We start from the raw sequence: 25,073 nt of genomic DNA on the forward strand, positions 1-25,073 counted from the left end.
ATAAAAGTATGAAATGTATATAATTTATGGTGTTTCGAGTGTGAAAAACCTAAGCAATGGTATCATGGCTACTCTAGGTTGAGCTTTGGTGTAATTCTACATACCAACCCTCGTTGAAAACTACTGCCTTCTACATTATGGGTACTAGAAACACCATAAACGCATCACTTGACCAACATGGAATGTGATAACCACAACAAGCTTCTTCACATCATAGTGATAAAGGAACAGACAAGTGCAAAGATGAAATAACTCACAACTAATTAACAAAATCTACATAACCATAAAACAAACTCTGATATAAGTACAACCAAATTTAGATAAATGAAGTAACTGACTACATAACTCACAACACCAGACAAATGCAAAGACGACGGAAGAATGGAAAAGAAGAAAAAACATTTCAACAAACACCTTACGAGCATAAACCAAATATCCACCATCTAAGTAAACACCCTCCATCCTTCTTCTCTTCACACAACACCATATAGCAGTAGCAGAAAATCGAGCCCCCATTCAAGGAACACATAAAATTAGAACAGAAACACCTTATGAATTAGCCTCTGATATTGGAGACATTTCATCAAACACCTTACAAGCATAAACCAAATGTCCACCATCCAAGTAAAACTCCCCCATCTTTCTAATCTTTTCACACCAAACCACATAACAGTAGCATAAATTCAAATCCCCCATCCAAGCAACACAGAAAACGGAAGCAGCCAAATTTGTTTTAGAAAAAAAAAAGAAAAAAACTTATATGAGGAGCAAAAAAGTTATGAAGTCTGTCAGACAACCTTGCAACCATCCCAGCAGGTTGGAGCCTGCTGAGAACGATCCTCTACAGCCACCGGACTGAGGCCCATAGGTTATTAATCACGCTCTAGTCACAAGGGAGCAATTCATCCACCAGACTTTGGTTCTTGTCTCCTTAGAACTCAAGGACACAGTTGTACAACCTATAGAATAGATCCTGTTCAAGTAAGGTCGTACTCCATCAACTTCTTCTTTCTATTTAAATACTGTAGTTTTCTACCCTATGTTTTCCATGTGGGACTTGGCTGTCAACATGGCACAGGTGTTTAAGTGCGTGGATTGAATTAAGTTAAAAGAGAGTTCTTTTTATGAAATCTAATTTAATTATTGCCATTGTAAATTTATTTTCAACTCAAATAAAAAATGATAAAACTTATACTCTAAAAAAAAAATAGATAAAACTTAGGTTAAAATACTATTTATGAATTGATTTAGAGTGTGTTTGGAATGCTCTCTCAAGTGATTAATTTAAAAAAAGATTATTTCGAAAAAAAAGTTTAAGTGTTTGGCAATCATTCAAAATAGATTTTGAAAAAAAGATTATATCATTATCATTTTGGTATACAATGTGAATATTTTGGATTTATTTCATAAACATACTGTAATTCTAAAACGCCCAGCTCAATTGTGCTCATTCTAAATAATACAAATGACTAAACTACCAACATAAATTAGGTTTAAGATTTACAAATGACTGAACTGCCAACATAAAAGTAAGATAACAAACCTCAATATCAATGCAAATAATAATTTCTTTCATAAATGCCATTAAGTTTGAACATTAAAGAACTATTTGAAGAGGGAAACAAACTGTGAAGTAAAGAAAAACAATACTAAAAAATATAACACTATAAGTGCATTCAATGATGTATGGATCCTTGCAAGACCTACGATTAAGACCCCTCTTACCGCACGGACTACAGAGGACTGTAGCTTTATCTTCTAAACAAGACGTGATTCTTTTTTTCTTAGGCCTCCCAACTGGATGATTCACATTAGGAGGAAGAACTGGATCACTGCCAACTGCATGAATTGCAGTGTCACACCCCGCCCCGAGCTCGTACTTTTGAGCCCGAGGAGAGGTGTGAGGGACCGCAGATACCACCCCTTTAATGATATCGATTGTCCAATTGAATCTCTTTACAACACTTAGTAAACTTTAAGTCAAGGAGATAACAACAACTGAATAAGTAGGCCCATTTTATATTACAACAATGTGATGTTCATACAACTCCAAGACTTAATTACAAAGTTTACGACAACTATTCTTAAACCCTCTGGAAGTGCGACTGTGGCTTGTGGCAGACCTTGACCTTAGCAGCACCCTGGAACTCCTCACCTTTCGCTACTTGGGAAAAAAAACATGAAAAACAAAATGAGCTTCATAAAGCTCAGTGAGTGGTAAGCAACTTCTAGAGTCTATTTCAACTCATAAATAACAAGCATATCATCACATACGGTAGATAGTTAACTGTTACTAAACTTAAACACTTACTCTTTTGCGTTTCCCCTATGTCTCCTATGTGCACATAGCTCCCCGCGCATGGGCTCAGAAGCTAGGCCAGTCGGCCCTTTGAACATCCCATACGAGGATCCTCCCACAGGCTTAGGAACTAGACCTCTTGGTCCCCTGACCATCCCGTGAGGTTTTGCTTTCGGGCTCAGGAACTAGGTCTATCAACCCCCTGACCATCCCGATCACATAATCTCATTCTCATGCTAGGTACTCATTCATAATATAAGCATATACAATTTACTCTAAAAGATATGCTTTAAGACTTAAAGGAAAGTATCACTCACCTTGGTAAGGATAGGAATCTTTCTCTCAAGAAGTTCCTTGATTACCTCGGGCTCCCTTTTGAACCCTTAAAATCTTAGCTCATAACTCCTCATGGTTTGGCCGAAAACATCAAAACATGAAGACTGGCCCAGCTTACCTGACAGCTCGACCCCTCTGTCTTGTCCTCATTCTTCAGCCCGATTCCTTAGAGCTTCTTCTCCGGCAGCCCTACCCTAAAAACTAGACTCTTTTAGCTTTCAGATGGCTTTGGAATCACATCGAACACGCGAGTATTTTGGGAGAACTCCTCGTCCCAAGTTGATGCTATTACCAGACCTTGATGTCCGACAACATCTTCCCCCCTTGGAACCCTTTGACTAATGCATGGTCTTACTATCAATGCATAGTCTCCTCCCAATTAGTCTTCACACACTCTTCTTTATGTCCTTTGAAGAGAATTTGAGTTCTCATTTGAAGTCCTTGGCCCTATTTATTGGCGTCCAAGATTTCTCTAAGGCCGACACCTCCTACTTGGCCGCATGTCCAAGTGTTCTTTCCTCAAACTATTACTGCAACCTTTACATCACCGCAATCTGAGGAGTCTTCTTCTCCTTTCACCAACGCATGGCCCTCAAGTTTGCATGTCTTCTTATACATCCACCTCATTTTCTTAAGGCCTAAGATTCCTTCCCAATAAGCCATATGTCCGGATGACGTCCTAGAATGCGTCCATCCTTCATATACGTTCATCTAACCACAAATGCGCCCATCCAATTGCCACAACATTCCTATGTCTGGACACCACCAATTGGCGCATGCGTCCACATGCCTCGGATGTCCTTGGCTCATAGCACATAACCAATGCATAACAACCTTTGAGTCGACTTGGTTCTCAACTCAACACCTCAAGGCATAACTCACCATCACCTAGGTTCTTGCTAACGCATCCCTTATGACCAACGTAATCAACCTCATGAACCTTATTACTGCAAGCCTTAGCAACACAAGAATAATTCACCATGCGTCCACCTTAGCTCGCTCCATCGCCTAGCTCATACTTTATCAAGGCCGCGGCATCCATCGTGTAGCAAGGCTGCCACATCCATCGCGTAGCAAGGCCGCTGCATCCATCGTGTAGCAAGGCCACTGCGTAGCATCACTGCATGCCTTCACACCGCATGCCCTCGTGCCGCATCACCGTATGCCCTCGCACCGCATGCTCTCGCGTAGCATCACCGCATGACCTCGGCCCCATCACCGCATGCCCTCGGTCGCATCACCGAATGCCTTCACGTAGTATTGCCGCAACCATCGCATCTATCGTGCCGCATGCGTTGTTCTAACCAATCAAGACATTGGTTGCCGCATGCGTTTCTCTTGGCCACACTTTGGCTTCCTTCAACGCCCCAAATAACCTCTAAAAGCTTCATAGCTAACGCATGGCACCACACCAATACATTGTCAAATACTTAGTCATTTTTGCCTTGGCTTCCAATGCATAGTTCCTTTTTGGCATTATACTTAACCCATTTTTTACTACTTAAGGCTTATCTCAAACTACTCAAGGAAAATCTATTCAACACTTAGAAATTTCCTTCACTTCAACATAGAATTTAACTTCCACCTGCTTAAGTAGGAAAAATGGAAATTCAGGTTTCACATGCAGTGAGTTGTTGAGCATTGCCAATAGGCCGCATTTCCTTTCTATACAACAAACGTAGATTGGAAACACGATAGAAATCATGTGCGTATGACTGTAATTGAAGGTTCCTATGAGACAATGCAATGCAGGCATGAGAGCACGGGATCATGTCTAGGTCCCAATGCCGACATGAGCAAGTACGATTCAGAATATTATCAACAAATTGGTTAGAGCGATCATGTACTTCAAATTCATAATGGTTAATGGGGTATAACTACCAAAAAAAAAAAGATCGATAAACTTACAGTGTTTACTATTAACAATAGGCTCAATTGAATACAAATATTGTGTAAATAAAAGAACAATTACATCCATTGACCTACTATGACTTAAGGCTGATCAAATAATGTTCTCTATATACAATGACAATTCAGAATGCTGGAAACTCCAATGATTACGATGTTTGTAAAACCATTTTTGAACCAAACTACGGATAGATTCAATGAGACCAATAACGGGTATTTCGTGTACTTCCTTTAAAGCTGAATTCATGCATTCAGATATATTGGTTGTCATCAAGGAATATCTTTTCCTCCAACAAAATGCCCTAGCCCATTTGGATTTGCCAACATCCTCTAATTCAAGCCTAATGGATAGAGCAACCTCATTCAACTGTCTCATGTAATACTCAAATTCACCAATTGTATATGCTCTTGCACACATATGGAAAGTGTCTTCAATTGGACATGAAGGAACTCTTATTCAAGAGAACTAGTGAGCGGAAGCAAGATCTTTTCAAGCCTATTATGAAATAATAAATGCATTTACAAACATACAAGAACAGTTATGCATCTTAAACAAAATTACAACATACTTTCTTAAACAAATACAAAAGGAATGAGAGACATACCTTTGAAGAACTCTTCTTCTTTAAATCTCTCGCTCTCATGAACAACTAGAAAACAATCTCACTCTCGTGCGCAATTGAACAGCAACCTCTCGCTGTCGTCACAATCGTCTAGCCAATCTCTCGTTATCGTTCAAATCACTAACAGTCTGCTCCTCGAACAAGAACCCTTCGACACTATCACTCGGCAACCTTGGTATTCTCGGAATGAGAATCCAGAAGGTATGGACTCTGTGTGAATTTGGTAGAGGGAAGGAGGAATCGAACTACACGATCAAGTAAGTGGGAGAATGGTTCTGTCTATCGCATAAACTGAAAGTACTTGATCGTTTAGTAAATCTTGCTCTCGTGAGAATCGCCTAGCCAATTGTCTAGCAAATCTCGCTCGATCGTCTAGTCTCTCGCTCAATCGTTTAAACGATCGTTTAGTAAATCTCGCTAAATCGTTTACATGATCGTTTAGTCTCTCGCTTTACACGATCGTTTAGTAAATCTCGTTTGATTGTTTAGTCTCTCGTGAAGGCTATCATATCGTCTCTTGTGAGCAAAACGATTAGTGATTCACTAATTAAGCGATCTTTCATAAAATTAAAACTCTTTTCATCTTATCCTTCAGCTATTCAAAACTGAAATTAACCCCCCACTTGCACAATTAATGGAGAAAATAACCAACCAAAAACAATTATCTCATAATTGTTTTTATTATAAATAAATATAATAACTAACTTATCATATTATATTTATAATCTATAGTTTTAATATCACATCATATGTAATGGAAAATGCTTATTTTCCATTTTTTTTTGTTTTTTTCTTTCTTTTTCAATTTCTCAAAATTGATTTCATAAATCAATTTATTTTATAAAATTGAAAATATTATTAATTTTACAAAATTAATTTCATAAATTAATTTTCTTAATAAATTTTTTTAAAAAAATTTAAATAATTCTAATTAATTTAATATCAAATATTAAATTAATTTTACACAATTTCATCTTCAAATATTTAAATCATATTTAAATATTATTTCTCCAATTCCGTTTAATTCTAATTTGAACCATTTCAAATTAACTTATCATGTTATTCTAGAGCTAATCCATTTACGAGCTAGTAGGGGGACCTCGCGGACCTATAGATCATGGGCTCCAACGATCTAAGATTAATCGGCTAAACTCATTAGATCGAACTAACCCCCATTCATTAACTAATGGGTGATTCCACTGAATCCCATAGCTGAACTTCCTTCACTATAGATATATTATGTCCACTTGATATAACCATGATTAGTAAGTTATCCCTTCACAGGTTGTTCGTAATAACGACTGGGTCGAATCTCTGTTTTATCCTCAAAATTATCTCTTGTTCCTTAAGTCCTATTGATCCCCTAATGAACAATTGATTTGTGATCCAATCAACAAATTGAATCCCTCTTAGGCCAATGAGAGGGTGAGACCTCTCGTTCAAGACCCAGAACCAGCACTTGGAGGGAACAACCTCTTTACAAACCCTAATCAGGTAGGAGTGAATTTCGTCTTGTACCCTATGTCTCAAGCTATTCATCTGGTCTTATCCCCAAAATGGGAAGCTTATTGAGTAGAGACATTTGGTCTACTCTCACCGTTTGCAGATCAAAGGATAATCCCGAACAAACAGGAGTTCATAGTTAGCTCAGGATTACGGTCAAGTTACGTAGGTCATCGCTTTGAAATAGTTAATCTTAGACAATAAACAACGTTATAAAGTAAGAATAACTAGTTTCGTGGTCCGATCTTGTACAAAACCCATTTGCACAGGACGCCCCTACTCCTCATGTCCCTACATGAACGAATTAGGATCACTTCGTTTGTAGTACTTTACAACTCTTTGTAACAATTACAGGGTAGGCTGCATCCAATAGTGTTATCAGAATAAGAGACCTAACCTTATTCATATACTATAAATCATTTTGACTATTTACTCGAACTTGATCCACTTGTATGTCTCCACATAGTACTCATGTAATAGTCAAGGGACTTTAGGTTTATTGGATTTCTAAAAAACAATATATTCAATAACAACTTATTGAATTTTCAGAATAAATTCTATTGTTTACAAACCACGAGTTTTAGGACATAATATTCAACAGGCTTAAACTCTTGTGTCCTGTAGTTTATAAACACAATTTTGTACGAACGCTTGTGATGTATAATATATGATATTTTCTTCACTACTTGTCTTTGAATATTAGATGTTTTATTTGCTTTACCACAAACCAATAAACTAAAATCCCCAGTTGTCATTATGTAACTTAAACATGTATGTGGTGACATATAAGTGGATCATCTCTTAAGTGATAACCAAAATGGTTTGTAGTATATGGATATAGGAGGAAAACTTTATCTTGGTAACGCTACGGATGCGACCCGCTTTGTAGAATAGTTACAAGTGTTGTGACTTGCTACAGATGTTCTGATCCTGATCATTTATGTGGGGACATACGAGTGGGGGCATCCTGTATAAAGAGTTTGTATAAGACCTGATCACGAAGTGTTAACGATCACGTCTCGTTATATAACGTCGTTCGTGACAGAGACTTCACTTCACTAGGATGACCACAGGTAACATGACCTCAATCTTGAGTGAGTTGGGAACTTCTTCCTTTGAGAACGGTCATTTGATTTGCATGGGTGCGAGTGGCTAGGTCGTCGACTCAAACCTACTACTTTGAGGATTCGTCTGATTTGGGAGTTGGGAACTCAGCTACACAAGATGGAATTCACTCCTTCCCCGAAGCAGGGGTAAGTAGATAGATTGCTCCCTTAAGGGCTGATCCCGGGGCTTGAACGATGTGGCACCACACACCTTCTCATGGCTTGAGAGGTGTCCACACGTAGTAGGACTATGTTGTATTGTTCATTAGAGGGATCAGTAGTACTTAAGGAGTTAGATATAACTACAGGGGCAAAACGACAAATTGGCCCAACTATACTTACGAGCATTTGTTTAGGATTATCGTACTGTTGATTGGTTATATCCGATGGACACAGAAATATATCTGTGGTAAAGAGTTCAGCTGTTGGTCTTTAGTGGAATGCCTGGCAGTTAAGGGGATGGTGGATCTCGTAGCTAACGAGTTTAGTTAGTTATTCACGTACCGTTGGAGCTTCGAGCCATAGGTCCATAAGGTTCCCTTGGTAGCTCAATGGATTCAAGTTGAGGATCATTTTTTGGGTCAGTTTGAAATGTTCAAATTGACAAGAGGGAGTTCGATTATATATGATATGATTGAACTGGTTAATTATATTTGATATGATTGACTTTATGTATGAGATACATTAATTTGGAGGAAATTGGATATAAATATGATTTATATCTAGTGGAAGAGAAAACACTATAGTTTATGTGTGATATTAAACTATAGGTTAATGAATATAATATGATTGTATTTATTATTTTAAATTGACAATTATAGGATAATTGTGCACGCTATTTTCTCTGTAACCGTGTGTTAGTGGAAAGTTTCATTCAGTTTTCGTAACTGAAGAATAAAATGAAAAACGTTTTCATTTTGCAAGAGATCATGTAATTTGGTCACGAAGTGTATATTTCCATCGCTTAGCTAACCGAGAGACTATACGATAGCTCAAAGTTGCTTCACGATCGTATACACACACGCCATCTTCTAAACGATCGCATACGTTTTTCTAAACGAACGTCTAGCGCCCGAGTGATTACTAAACGATCGTCTAGATGATCGCTGCCTTTTTTCTATATGATCGTGTACTCCCTACTAAAAGATCAAGAATTTTGTCTATACAATAGACCTTTCCTTTCTCCCACTTGTTTGGTCATTGTATACGATCTTCATATCCTCCTCCCCTCTACCAAATCCCAATAGAGTCCACTCTTTGGATTCTCACACCGAGAATACGGAGGGTTCTAAATGGTGGTGTCGTCCCCATCTTTTTTGTTCGTGTGGAGGCGTTCGTGAGTAGACGACTGGTGTTTTGGAGAACGACTGCGTGAATGTTCCAGCGAGAGCGAGAGCACCAGTTTGCTTGGAGAGAGTGAAATTTTCTGTGGAGAAAAGTTCTTCAACTGGTATATATCTCCTCTGTGTTGTTTATTGTTCTAAAAAAGTAATTTGTAGTATAATGCATCTTGTCTGTTAGAATGTAAATGTGGTAATTTTGTCATAATGTATTTGAAACGATCCGCTTCCGCTCAGAGGTACTCTTGTATAAGAGTTCCTTCAGACACTCCACTAAAGATTGACAGCTGCACTTTTCTCACTACAGATATATTTCTGTGTCTAATAGATATAATCAATCAACAATATGATAACCCTTCATAGATCGCTCGTAAGTACAATTGGGCCAATTTTGCATTTTGCCCCTGTAGTTACTTCTAACTCCTTAAGTACCATCGATTCCTCTAATGAAAAATACATCAGAGTCCTACTATGAGAGTGAACACCTCCCGGGTCATGAGAAAGTGTGTAGTGCCACATCGTTCAAGCCCCAAAATCAACCCTTAAAGGAGCAATCTATCTATTTACCCCTGCTTTAGGGATGGAGTGAACTCCATCTTGTGTAGCTAAGTTTCCAGCTCCCTAATCAGATGAATCTCCAAAGTGGTAGGTTTAAGTCAACAATCTGGCCACTCGCACCCATGTAAATTAAAGGACCATCCTCATAGGCAGGAGTTCCCAACTCACTCAGGATTAAGGTCATGTTACCTATGGTCATCCTAGTGAAATGAAAGTCTCTGTCATAAACAGCATTATATAACGACACTAAACATTTCGTGGTTCGGTCTTATACAAACTCCTTTATATAGGATACCTCCACTCGCATATCTCCACATGAATGATCAGGATCTGACCATTTGTAGCATTTTACAACACTTGTAACATCTACAAAGCAGGTCATATCGTAGTGTCATCAGGATAAAGTTTCCCTTCTTTATCCATATATTACAGACCATTTAGGTTATCACTTCAGGCATGATTCACTTGTATGTCTCCATATACATGCTTAAGTTACAACGATAACTAGAGATCTTAGTTTATTGGTCTGTAGTTAATGCAACTAAAATAACCTATATTTCATAGACAACAGTGAAGAAAATATCTCATATTATTACATCACTAGTATCTAATCATATAGGCGTTTACAAACTACAAGACCCTACAAGATTTAGGGCATTAACCCCAATAGAACATGACTCATGGTTCTTAACAAGGTTCTTATACAAATGAAATGCACATAACCTGTGTTCAGCAAAATCATAGACAGAACTAACACCCTTGACTATACTTTTATGACCATCCGACACAATAACATGGTCGTTAGAATCCCCAAAAATAGTTTTAAGATTACGAAAAAACCAAGACCACGATGTATCATTATCATAATCAACAATGGAAAATGTAAGAGATACAATCTACGAATTGCCATCAAGTGTGCAAGCAGACAATAATGTCCCAAAAATTTGTTTTTTAGACTAGCACCATCAACTGACATAATAGGAGTACAAAATTTTCATGCATCTATGGAAGCAACAAGGGCCATAAAGTAATACTTAAACCTACCTTCATCATCAAATTCTTGTGTTGTATATGTTCCTGTAAGGAATAAACATTTAGATTGATTATACAAGACAAAATAAACTATATGTAATTGCTTAAACTAAATATAGACAAGAAAAATACCAGGATTGTTTTCACTCAATGCAGCTGAAAATGGTTACAAAACGGCATATGAGGACTCAAGAGTCCCCCCTGAGGGAATTAAGGGCAATCTCACGATCTCTCCAAGCTTGATCATAACTTGGCTTTTTTTTCATAGTTCTTAACCCCTAGGTCCGTTTTCGCGCTTTTTTGCTCCGGAAGGTTCCCGCATAAACATTGGGCCCCGAGGGCCATTTGGGGCACCAAACGAGCTCCGTTTGCAAAATCGTCTGGCACACGGCTTTTTTTCATCGTTCTTAACCCCTGAGTACGTTTTTGCGTTTTCGCCCGTCAGAAAGTTCGCGCATAAAAATTGGGTCCTGGGGTATCCCTGCTGGGCCCGATAGCCATTTAGGGCACCAAATGAGCCCCGTTCGCAAATATTTACACCATGTTGCCTTCTCATATAGCTTACAACATCACAAGGTCAGCACGGGACTTTGTCATTCATTTTAAAAAATGACTTTGTACACTCAGATGCAATCCAAGATGTTGCTTATCGATGACCATCTTTAACAATGTCAATAGAACATTGATGGATATCGATATATTTTCGAACCATTCACACACCACTCCCTCTATATACAGATGCACGTAGATACCTCCCATAAGACATATCCTTGCAACAAATTTCAAATGAAGCTTTGTTTGACTTAGTAGTAGTAAGTTCAAAACTATTTTTAAAAGCAAGCAAATAAACTGCTTTCTTCAATAAAGATTTGCTACTAAAAAGTAAGCCTACTCTAATGGGAATACTAGATTGAAAGGAATCGAAGTCTTGAAAATCAATGATTTCAATGTTGCCTTCAGAAGGTTGGGAAGAATGATCAATGTTGCTAATTCATTATTCAAATACAATGTATTTTGAGTGTTTGGGACAACATATGAGATATAATCAACCACTACACATAAATCAATTTTGGGAGAATTTGATAACACTGACATCAACCACAAAATACTTTTATCTTCAACAATGCTAACAAGATTCGAATTGGCAGAACCAATCTGGTACATTGTCAAACGAGATATAGTTAACTCACCGGAGGGAAAACGTTTACCTTGGATATATTCTACGAATTGTTGGAATGATGAATTTGATGGAATATGTGCCTCAAAATTTCGAAAATCATGGTAGTGAGAATTCTCATCCCATCGACCAAGAGGAGTCTAATCCATTGTAAACCCATAGCAAAAACAGTACCTTATTAAAGAAACCACAAGAAAACCTAAATCGATGAACACTTTGTGTGAGTAACAAAAGTTATGACAATGAACTAATTCTTGTGCAATCAACGCATGACCATTTTTTTAGGAAGTGATATTTCTTTTTCCCAAATCGTTAAAATAATAGCAAAAATAGTATATACAACTAATTTATTAAGAATGTGAGAACTATACAGCTCATTTATTAAGAATGTATATATAGAATTATGAGAAACAATATAAAGATCTGAATAAAATTGAATATGTATAAACCATTCAAAGATTTGAATAAAATATATAGATAAAATAAATTATAATAATATATGGATATTTCAAATATAAATTTGGTAGAAAAATCTGGATATTTAATTAAGGTGAGATAAATTCAAAAGTGGTTAAACAAAATCTAAAATAATAATAAAATATAAAGTTTTGTTAACTACATGAGAAAAATTAGGAGGTCAGTTGTCCTTGACAAATATCATCAAGACAAAGGCAAATCAGGGATTTAGAAATTTGTGGCCATGTGTTGTCACATGAGTTGCCATATTTTTTAGAATGAAATCTTAAATTCTGCCATACGCTCCAATTCCCCTTTAGAATATACTAACGTACCATTTTTTAATAAATAATCAAACAATATTTTTTTTATAAGCAACAAGATTGGACAGTTTATACACTTTTTACATTCTTTTCAAAATTCACTTTTCAATCTCAAGAACATTCTATTAAAAATATATCATTCATTTTCTGCACATAATTTTTATATTCACATTACACTTTATATATTTTTGTTTGTTTCTATGTTATTTTTACATTCACATCTACTCGAATAGGTTTTTAAAATTAATTTTAGAATTCAAGCAAGAGGATTATTTGCTGTCACTCATATAGATATACAAACTTGACAAGTAAGTTTTAAAATCTTTTTAGATTTTAAATTTTTATACCTTTAAATCTATATAATGGAATGTAATATTCTGATTATTAATATTTTATAGAGTTAATTCAAAATTAATATGGAGAGATGAAAAACAACCATAGAGACTGTAGAGATATCATCTTCAAAGAAGGAAAATGTTTTTTTTTATTCTGATCGATCTTATACATAAATCAATCTAGAAAATTACTTACATGTCCTGATCTAAGAACCAAAATTTATTATTATAATTATAATATTCGAGATCAATTTCGTATAGAAAAGGTCATTGTGAACCTCGAAATCATACTTTTCACTTAAAAATTTTGGTTAAAAGTTAAGACGATTTAATAATGCTTGGTTAAGTGTAGAATATAGCATTTTAAAGGATATTTATGTTGCTATATATTCAAACCAGAAATAAGTGAAGAGTTAGAATCGATTTCAAAACATGAAATCTCGTAGAGGGTAATTATAATGTAATAAATTAATTAATATATGAAATATGAATACTTTTTTTTTTTTTTACATTCATTTATAGATTTTTTATAGTTAGACTTGTACATATAATGTTCCCTATATAAAATTTCTTATTCCACCACAGGCTACAATCAAAGCTTTCAATTACAATGTGAAAGAATGTTGACAGCTTAATTATATGAAAATACGGAAAAAAATATCGATGTTGATAAATTTTCAAATAGGTTTAAATTCACAATCATTAATATTAGATTCATGTTATTAATATATTAATATTACTGGTATAGGTATTTATAATTGGATATGGGTTGGATTGAATTAGGTCAAAAGAGAATTCTTTTAAGTTAAATTTCAAATTTAATCCCTATAATTTGGAAAATGTTAGAATTTAGTCCACATTATTTAAAAGTTAGAATTTGGGATATACGGTTTAATTTGGTATTTATGGTTTGATAAAAATTCATAAATAGTTTTTATGGTCTAATAAAATCATCATAATAGTCGCTAGAGATTAAATTTTAAATATAATATAAATTATAAGGACTAAATTCTAATATATTTTCGCCAAAACGAACATAGCTTAATTGACATATGAGTGTATTCAAGTCCCCCACCCCAGTTGAACTCAGGAAAAAAAAATCCATTTCAATAAATTATATAAACCAAAATTGCAATTTAACTCTAATACTTTTAGTACAACGATCAACTAATATATAACTTATGAAATATTTGAGATTGGTGGTTGAAGATACTCTAATTATTAGTTTGAAATTAGTACCCAGAGAAAAGGTTATTTAAGCATCTTTGTACTCATTTCTAAACATGGATTGTGGATCAAATCCTAATTTATATGTTTATGAATAATTACATCCAAACAAGGGTTTGTATGGTTTTCGCAAATCAAATTCTATTTTATGTTTTCAGATTCATCAAATTGAACAAATATATATTTAAAATAATCTCAATTCTATTTCAGAAAATTGTTTACAGATTCTGTAACTCAAATAGTGTAAATTCCAAAAACAACATTTTTATATTTCTAATATAGCTAGATTTTGAATTTTAAATTTTAAAATGTATAATTATATTTATTAATAATGTTATTATAAATTAAACATATATAATTTATAAGTATAGTATCAAAATTAAAATAAGTATTGTGTGAGGAAATTTTTTACCGATAAAAAAAAATGTCAAACTAGTTATAGAAATAACAAAAAAACACTAATAGATATAGATAAACTTCTATCAACATTGATCAGTGGTATGTTTCTATTAGTTTCTATCACTATTAGAAATATCACTGATCAATGTTGATAGAATTCTATCTGTGTTTATCAGTGTTTTACTTGCACTTGACCTAACATAATTATGGACAACTCGTGAAAGATTAAGTTGCATTTCGTGATTATACAACTTGTCCCTTATAATGCATAAGAGTCCAACTCTGGATCTATAGTTAATTTACATACCATCCAGAAACCAACAATCAATTTGAGATATCAATAAAAGTATAAAATGTATCAATCATAGATAATTTATGGTGTTTCGAGTGCGAAAAACCTAAGAAATGGTGTCATGGCTACTCTAGGGCTGAGCATTGGTGTAATTCTACATACCAACCCTCGTTGAAAACGACTGCCTTCTACATTATGGGTACTAGAAACACCACATGGAATGTGATAACCACAACAAGCTTCTTCACATCATTGTGATAAAGGAACAGACAAGTGCAAAGATGAAATAACTCAACTAATTAACAAAATCTACATAACCATAAAACCAACCAAATTTGGATAAATGAAGTAACTGACTGCATAACTCCCAACACCAGACAAATGCAAAGATTGACTGCTTTTTCCAGCCCTGACCAGAAATTCAAAGTCCAATACTAACTTGAAAATCAAACAGACCCTTGTCCAGAACCTGTAATTAATCAAAGCAATATAAAATGAAACAACTCAAACATATTGGTGTTGTGTCAGATCTGCAGTTAAGCCTTTAGAACATTAAGATTGGTGTACTTTTGTTCTGTAATATGTTGGTTTGACTTTAAGACTTTAAATGGGGTTGAAAAGAACTTTAAGTACATATTTCAAATATAAAAAAATACATGTACGTTAATAACATCATATTCGATAACATGTGTGATGGAAGTTCACTACTTTAGAACAATATCATGCAAAGTTCTACACACTAAAACTCAAAACTCCAATCTTAGACTTGGAGGAATAATGGAAAAGAAGAAAAAACGTTTCAACAAACACCTTACAAGCATACACCAAATATCCACCATCTAAGTAAAAAACCCCCATCTTTCTTCACTTCACACAACACCATATAGCAGTATCAGAAAATCAAGCCCCCATTCAAGGAACACATAAAATTAGAACAAAAACACCTTATGAATTAGCCTCTGATATTGGAGACATTTCATCAAACACCTTACAAGCATAAACCAAATGCCCACCATCCAAGTAAAACTCCCGCATCTTTCTAATCTTTTCACACCAAACCACATAACAGTAGCATAAATTCAAATCCCCCATCCAAGCAACACAGAAAACGGAAGCAGCCAAATTTGTTATAGAAAAAAAAAAAGAAAAAAACTTATATGAGGAGCAAAAAAGTTTTGAAGTCTGTCAGACCACCTTGCAACCATCCCAGCAGGTTGGAGCCTGCTGAGAACGATCCTCTACAGCCACCGGACCGAGGCCCATTGGTTATTAATCACGCTCTAGTCACAAGGTAGCAATTCATCCACCAGACATTGATTCTTGTCTCCTTAGAACTCAAGGACACAGGATCACAACCTATAGAACAGATCGTGTTCAAGTAAGATCATGACCATCACCTTCCTCTTTCAATTTAAATACTGGGTTTTCAATGTGGGACTTGGCTGTCAACATGGCATAGGAGTTTAAGTGCGTGGATTGAATTAAGTCAAAAGAGAGTTCTTTTTATGAAATCTAATTTAATTATTCGCATTGTAAATTTATTTTCAACTCAAATAAAAAATGATAAAACTTATACTCTAAACAAAATATATATAAAACTTTGGTGTTTAAGTGAGTGTGTTTGGAACGCTCTCTCGAGTGATTAATTTAAAAAAAGATTATTTCGAAAAATAGTTTAAGTGTTTGGCAACCATTCAAAATAGATTTTGAAAGAAAGATTATATCAATACCATTTTGGTATATAATGTGAATATTTTGGATTTATTTCAGAAACATACTATAATTCTAACACGTTCAGCTCAATTATGCCCATTCTGAATAATGCAAATGATTGAACTACCAACAAAAATTAGGTTTAAGTATTACAAATGACTGAACTACCAATATAACAGTAAGATAACAAAGTGCAATATTAATGCAAATAACAATTCCTTTCATAAATGCCATAAATTTGAACATTAAAAAACTGTTTAAAGAGGGAAACAAACTGCAATGTAAAGAAAAACAATACTAAAAAATATAACACTATAAGTGCATTCAATGACGTATGAGATCCTTGCAAGACCTACAATTATGACCCCTCTTACCACATAGACTACAGTGGACTGTAGCTTTGTTTTGTAAACAAAACATGATTCTTTTTTTCTTAGGCCTTCCAACTGAATGTTTGACATTAGGAGGAAGAACTGGATCATTGCCAACTGCATGAATTGCAGTGAGTTGTTGAATATTGCCAATAGGCTGCGTTTCCTTTCTGTAAAACAAACGTAGATTGGAAACACGATAGAAATCATGTGTGGATGACTGCAGTTGAAGGTTCCTACGAGACAATGCAATGCATACATTAGAGCACGGGATCATGTCTAGGTCCCAATGCCGACATGAGCAAGTACGATTCAGAATGTTAATAACAAATTGGTTGGAGCGATCATGCACTTCAAATTCATACTTGTTAAGAGGGTATAACTGCAAAAAAGAAAAAAAAAAGGATTGATAAACTTACAATGTTTACTATTAACAATAGACTCAATTGAATACAAATATTGTGTAAATAAAAGAATAGTTACATCCATTGACCTACTTTCACTTAAGGCTTTTCCCTATGCGCACATAAATCCCCGCATATGTGCTCAGAAGCTAGGCTTGTAAGCCCTCTGACCATCTCATACGAGTTTCTTCTCACAGGCTCAGGAACTAGACCTCTCGATCCCCTGACCATCCCGTGAGGTTCTACTCCGGGTTCAGGAACTAAGTCTATTGACCCCTTGACCATCCCGATCACATAATCTCATTCTCATTCTAATTACTCATTAACAACATAAGCATATATATTTACTCTAAAATATATGCTTAAGACTTAAAGGAAATACCACTCACCTTGGTCGGGTTGGAACCTTTCTCTCTAGAAGTTCCTTAACTTCTATAACTTGATCCTATTTATGTCACCACATAAAGATAAAGTATTCATACTATAGCCGTGGATTTGTTTATTGGATTTTCATTATAAAATGCAATATCAATAGCTTTATTGAATAAAATACTTAATAATATATTATTGATAAACAGAATGTTTAATACAAAAAATTTACGAACTGCAACTTCTAGGACATTCCCAACAATCTCCCACTTGGACTAAAACTTCAGTGAGAACAAATATATACAATACAATGTTGAGAAACATAGAGAAAAATACAATAAACTAGGGCATGTCTAATACCATAGACATTTTCCCACTTGCCCTAGATTATGTTGCTCGGAGTTCTAGTCCAACCAAGTGGCCTTCGAACACTTTAGCTGAGAGGGCCTTCGTAAATGAATCAACAAGGTTGTCTTAAGAGGCTATCTTCGTGACTATCATGTCTTCTCAGTGTACTATCTCTCTTATGAGATGGTACATTCTCTCAATATGTTTTCCACGTTTGTGAATCCTTGGTTCTTTCGAGTTGGCAACAACACTATTATTGTCACAATACAGTGTGATGGGTAGTTGCATATCTGAAACTACTTGCAAGTCAGCCAAGAATTTGAGTAGCCATACTGCTTCTTTAGCGGCTTCACATGCAGCTACATATTCTGCTTCCATTGTGAAGTCAGCGATACAACTCTGTTTAATGCTTTTCAAAACTATAGCTCCTCCATTGAGAGTAAAAATTGATTCTGAAATAGATTTCCTTGAATCTACATCAGTCTGGAAATCAGAATCAGTGTATCCAGTAAGGATCAAATCCTTAGGACCATACATAAGCATATAGTCCCTCGTTCTCCTTAGATACTTGAGGATGTTTTTTGCAGCAGTCCAATGACTGTATCCTGGTTTGGATTGGAACCTGCTAACGATTCCAACTGTGAAGCATATGTCAGAACGTGTACATAACATTGCATTCATCAAACTCCCAACTACAGATATATGGAATTCTTTTCATTTCCTCAACGTCTTGAGGCGTCTTAGGACACTATTCCTTTGACAAACGAATTCCATGACTAAAAGGAAACATACCTTTTTTGGAATTTTGCATATTATATCTTGACAACATCTTGTCAATATAAGATACTTGAGATAGTGCTAGGGTTCTATTCTTCGATTTCAAAAAATTTGTATCCCTAGAACATATTGAATATCACCCAAATATTTCATTTGGAATCGTGTTGCTAACCATCTCTTTACGTCAGCAAGGAAGCTTGTCGCATTCCCAATGAGCAAGATATCATCAACATAAAATACTAAGAATGTTACAGTCTTGTTGATTATTTTCTTGTAAACATAAGGTTTGTCAACATTCTATTCAAAGTCATAAGATTTGATCGCAATAAAAAATCTTATATTTCAGGATCTTGAAGCTTGCTTTAACCCATAAATGGATTGTTTAAGCTTACAGACTTTCTATTCTTATCCTTATTCGATGAACCCTTCTGGTTGAGATATAAAAATACTTTCATCAAGATGGCCATTCGGAAAAGCTTTCTTGACATCTATTTTCTATATTTCATAGTCATAATATGTGGCAATGGATAGAAGTATTCTTATATATTTTATCATGGCAATAGGAGAAAAAGTTTCTTCATAATCAACCCCTTCTCTTTGGCTAAAACCTTTTGCCACGAATCTGGCTTTGTAGGTTTGCACCTTGTTAGTTTGGTCTTGTTTTCTTTATAGATCCATTTTCAACCTATAGGTTTGATCCCATGTGGTTGATCTACAAGTTCTCAGAAAAAATTGAAGTACATCGACTCCATTTCAACGTCCATGGCTTTTTTCCACGGTTCCCTATCAACATCTTCCATTCCCTTTTTAAAGGTTAATGGATCTTCTAAACCATCATCTTGTATGATGTTTTGAGTTTCACTTAAACCCATATAACGTTCAGGTTGCTGAATAACCCTCCCATTACATTGAGGCACACTCAACTCTTGAGAAGGACATGACGTGGCAACAACAGTTGTTGATAGACCAGGTTGATCAACAACTCTTGTTGATTTGTCTATAGCATCTTTGGTCATTCCTTGTAATATTAGTTTACTGCGAGGTTGATGATTTTTAACCTGATATTCTTCCAAGAATGTAGCATTTATCGAGACAAATGCTTTTCTTCTTGGGGATCATAGAATAGTTCTCCTTTTGTTTCTTTAGGGTATCCTACAAAGAGGCATAAACAAAATTTAAGAGTTTATTATATTTAAATATTGATTAAATATTAAATTACATATATAGGATTCATGTATTAAAATTAGGCATGTGATTAATTTTCTATTTTATATTAAATTATTTAATTAATTAAAAATCAAATTAATTTCCATTTTAGATTCAATTTAAGAAATTGGATATTGTGATTTAGATTTGATTAATTGAGAATTAATTAAATCAAATTTTAATTAATTATAGAATTAATTAAAACAAAGAAATTGGAAACTTAGAAATTGAAAATTTAGTGAGTATTTCCCACTTTTCTCAAGCTTGAGGCGTTTCACAAGAAAATTGACACAAATCCCACTTGGATTCTTCAACTAGCTACTGGCATTCATGGCTGATGAAGCGCTTGCATATTGATGGTAATTAAAACCTCCTGAATGGTGAAAAAGAAATAGGTTCTAAAGCTGAAGAAAAGGGTTTTCTGAAGTTTATCTTCTTCCTCACAAAAACCACATTTTCTAACTTCACAAATTCACTCAAATTCAAGGGTGAGAATAGTAGAGAAGATTTCTTGGTGGTTCACTAACAATTTGTCACTTAATTTACTTGAAGAGCAGCTTGGATTCAAGAGAACTCATCAAAGTTATATAATCAGAAACCTTCTTATGTTTTTCTTGCAAAAACATGCTTTTTGAACTCAAATTAAATGTAATTAGAGTGCTTTTTGATTCTGTTTGCTTCCGTTGCATGGTTGTGTATCCCATCAATTGGTACTTGAGAGTGATTTAAGCACTCAATTAACGTTAATTTGAGTTTTGGTGGGTGAATTTCCGAAATTGCATGTTTATGGACTGATATAGATGTTTTTCAGCTTTGGCATTAGATTTCTCTTTGATTTACAGTTAAATTTATAATTGGCTCTTCTTTGATGAGCTTAAATGTTTGCTCTAGAGTCTGTAGTTTATTTGAAGTCATTAGAGTCCAAATTAGGTTGTAATTTGTTGTTTGAAGGAAGCGAGGTCGTGGAGCAGATTCTTGAGAATAGCTTTCTGTCCAGGTAGTGTTGCATAGCTGCTCATATTGCTAAATGAGTTTGAGCCAATCGGACGATCGAGTAAGCGAGCTTTTCAACCAAGCGTCGAGCATCGAGCGTCGTGCAATGAGTTAGATCGACCAAGCAGTAAGGATCGATGATTGAATCGGTTTGCTAAGCGAGGACGAATGAGGAAGGCTGGTTTGACCGGTTTTCTTCAGTTTCGGTCTGTTTCAGCCCCAATCCGGTTCGATTCAACCATCTTTGGACTTGTTCCACCCATTTTGATGCCTTGGAGGTCCGGTATGGGTCGGTTCAAGTAGTTATACACCAATTTGAAGCTGTTTTTGGACCAGTTTCTAATAATTTAGTTATTATGCTTGCTTAGGATGCCAAACTTGAACCTTATCAGTATTATTTAAATAATTATGCATGTGATATATGTTGTATTTAAATTTAAACATATTTGTGCATATCGTATGCTATTTAGGTTTAAAATCCCACCATAGGAAGCATGTTACATGCATTATATATATGTTAAAAATTGTTATAATGTATAGAATGCATGTTTAAGGTTTCAGTTATTTGATATAACTGTTATATTAAATTGGAATGCCTTGATGTATGTTTTGGATATAATAGTATGTCTAATTTTTATAAGTTGTTATAAAATCTAATTAGACATTAAAATCCATAACAAAGATAAGCTGCATGCTCACGTAAGTTAATCACCCATTTTAATAAGTTTAAATAGGTTAACATCTTGTAAAACGTGGTTACAAACTCAACCGGTATGTAATCTTGTCTAAGGCTAAAGGTACTTAAGTTGACGGTCTACGAAATGCCTCCTACCTGGGGATTATTGCCATATAATTAAGCATTGTTAACCGGTTTTATAAGCGTACGTGAGCGATGTGAGGTAATACAGACATCGTAAGTTTAAATCCATTTATAAGTTTTATACTTGGATAAACCACATACACTTAGGGTTGTTTAATTAGCCAAAATGAACCTTGGTATAAATATTCCTAATTTGATAGTAGAACATTTCAGTGGGAGTTTAATAACTTATAAGATAACATTATTAGAACACTTTAGTGGGAGATTAATAATATATACGATACGTTATTTCTAGCTCTCGCTTCCCTAAGAGTTCACAATCAAGATTTAAGCGGTACTTCGTGTCACCTAGGGAATGACTTTCATTTAGAGAGTATTTGCATAAATCAAGATTTAGGTGAATAAGGGAAAGTTGTTCAAACAAAAATAAAGTATATGATACATTGATTTCAACATTCACGTCCTCACAAAGTTCACACCGTGAGATTCATATGACACTTTGTGTCACACTGGGAGTGACCTCCATTCGGGAAGTGTTTGTATGAGTCAAGATCAAGTTGAATGTGGGAAGTAGTTCATAGTAAGTGGGTGAGGGATATGTGTTAACATGTCCTACAGTCTCTTCTGTTAGTTTGGATCATGAGATTCCTATGTTGCACCTGCTGGTTTGTTTTAGGTGGCCTTTGCTAGTCATTTAACAATGGTGATCCCCTCGAAGGGTTGTAACATAGGATTCAGAACAAATCAAACTCCAGAAATGGATAGGATTTCTTAGGTCCATTCCCAACATCGACTCTTCATTTCGGTAGCATTGTTGGGGTCGACATCTGAGGTCTACAAATAGAGGGTTACACTTACAGAATTACTAAAGAGTTAGTAATTTATGACCGAAAATGATAACTAAACAACTATAGTAATAAGAGTTATTCTGGAGATAGTGTTTGGTCAAAATTGTTTTGCTTTAGTGAAGAAGTATTTGAATGCTCCTAGGTAGTACTTATTCTAACTCACTATAGTATCGTTGCAAATAAATAATGGTTATGGGTACATTATTGCTTGTTTTTCTAAAACTTGATTTTGGATTTAGATGCAAGTTTACTAAATTAGAATTTGTTTAAAATTTCAGCATGTCGAATTCTTGTAGAATACTCGCTTCCGATTTAGTTAACAGTTAAATCGAATCAACGTACAAATTACTAGCAGTTGATGGTTCTAAAAGAGTTTTAACAAAGGATTGTCCTCTATCACCCGATTCATCTAAAGTTTTGAACAGTGTAGATGAGAATGTAAAATTATTAGTTTTCTTTCGAAAATGATGATGTGTTCATTACTTCAAAGAACATCACAATTTGTTCTGCAAAATTAGAAAATAACTTGTATTTGTTAAAATTGTTTGAGGTAAAGGCTGTTTTGAACATTGAGAGGTTTAAAATAGTTGAAATTCGTAATAAGGAGAGGAAAGACTCTCCAAATACCCATCTTTGGCACTTTAGACTAGGTCACATAAATCATAACAGGATTGAGAGATTGGTTAGGAATGGTCATCTAAATAAGTTAGAAGACAGTTCATTACCACCATGTGAATCCTATCTTGAGGGTAAAAGTACTAAAAGATCTTTTTTCTGGAAAAGGTTTTAGAGCCAAAGGACTCTTAGAGCTGGGACATTCAGACGTTTGTGGTCCAATTAATGTTAGAGCTAGAGTAGGGTAAGAATATTTCACCAGCTCTATTGAGGACTATTCAAGGTATGAGCATATTTACCTAATTCGTCAAAAGTCTGAAACATTTGAAAAGTTCAAAGAATATAACGCTAAGGTTGAGAATCAATTAGGTAAAAAGCATAAAATACTTTTATCAGATCGAGGTGGTGAGTATATGGACGTGGAATTGTAGAACTATTTGATAGTGAAAGGAAACTCAACATGAGGAATTCCTTGAGTAGAAGCGAATCATCCAAATTTCATTTTCGATTGAAGTATAAATTTATAGTACAACAAACAGATTATGCAATCGAAGTAAATTACAACATGCTATTTAAATAAAATACATAGTTCAAGGGAAATTACCTTTGAAGAACACTTCTTCTCGTATCCCTCGAACAGTCACAAACTCTTTGATAAAAAAGCAACAAGAACTTGAAGACCTTCTTCAAGTGAATCACAAACCGAATGGAAGAGAACACTGCCACTCGGATTCCTCAGTATGTTCAGGGTGAGAACCCAGGAGTGGTGGGCTCTCACTATTTTGGTTAAGAGGATATTTGTGAGTTTGGAGGAAGACAATCAAAGAAGAAGCACTATCGCATAGCAAGCTTCTCGATCGTTTAGGCTATCGCATAGACAGATAGAGCCTATCGTATATGCTCTGAGTTTGTCGTGTAGACTATCGTATAGTCTCTCTTTCCATTCTTGTTGTAATTTGTTTTCTTGGAAATCTTAGTCTTAGAAGTAAAAAATGAAAAAACTCTTTTTCATTTTATTCCAATTGCCATAAAATTTCCATAACCACCCACTAAGGTAGTTTTTGAGAAAAAGGGATTATTGTTCAAAATAATAAATAATATAAATAAATATGATAACCAACTTATCATATTATATTTATAACCTATAGTTTTAATATTGCATCACATGCGATATAAACTATAGTTCTTTTTCTCTATTTTATGGCATTTTATATAAATCATATTTATATTAAATTAACAACTATTTGAATCTCATTCAAATATTTATTCCTCCAATTAATGTATTAAATACATTATATAATATATTATTGAATTAATTTAATTATATCATATATAATTAAATTCCCTCGTGAACAATTCAAATTAACCCAAAAACTGATTCTCAACATAATCCTTTTGAGATACCAAGGGGACCTTATGAACCTGTAGCTTGAAGCTCTAACGGTACGTGAAGAATTAATTAAACTCCTTAATTATATTATCCAATATCTGTTAACTGTCGAGCATTCCACTAAAGACCGACAGTTTCACTATTCACACTACAGATATATTTCTGTGTCCATTGGATAAAACCAATCAACAGTGCGATTACCCTTCATAAATTTATCGTAAGTACAGCTGGGCTAAATTCATTTTTCCCCTGTAGTTACATCTAACTTCTTAAGTACCACTGATTCCTCTAATGAATAATAAGTC

General features: G+C 34.7%; 1 long non-coding RNA gene, 2 other non-coding genes and 1 pseudogene across 3 annotated transcripts; all 4 read right to left on the reverse strand.

Moving 5' to 3' along the window:
• Positions 1 to 549: 549 nt before the first annotated feature.
• On the reverse strand, positions 550 to 11,261 carry LOC150037496 (uncharacterized; annotated as a pseudogene).
• On the reverse strand, positions 783 to 991 carry LOC150037497 (small nucleolar RNA U3). The gene has a single exon (XR_016528862.1). It is a non-coding gene; the product is annotated as a small nucleolar RNA U3 (small nucleolar RNA).
• A 3,674-nt stretch (positions 11,262 to 14,935) lies between the features above and the next one.
• LOC150037498 (uncharacterized) lies at positions 14,936 to 16,391 on the reverse strand. The gene is made up of 2 exons (XR_016528638.1): positions 16,109 to 16,391; positions 14,936 to 15,383 (listed from the first exon to the last, which is right to left on the reverse strand). It is a non-coding gene; the product is annotated as an uncharacterized LOC150037498 (long non-coding RNA).
• LOC120069907 (small nucleolar RNA U3) lies at positions 16,094 to 16,302 on the reverse strand. The gene has a single exon (XR_005479720.2). It is a non-coding gene; the product is annotated as a small nucleolar RNA U3 (small nucleolar RNA).
• Positions 16,392 to 25,073: the final 8,682 nt, after the last annotated feature.

This window comes from Benincasa hispida, chromosome 3 (genome assembly GCF_027475165.1).
Source record: "Benincasa hispida cultivar pf3 chromosome 3, pf3_genome.v1.1, whole genome shotgun sequence".
Classification (NCBI taxonomy): Eukaryota; Viridiplantae; Streptophyta; class Magnoliopsida; order Cucurbitales; family Cucurbitaceae; genus Benincasa; species Benincasa hispida.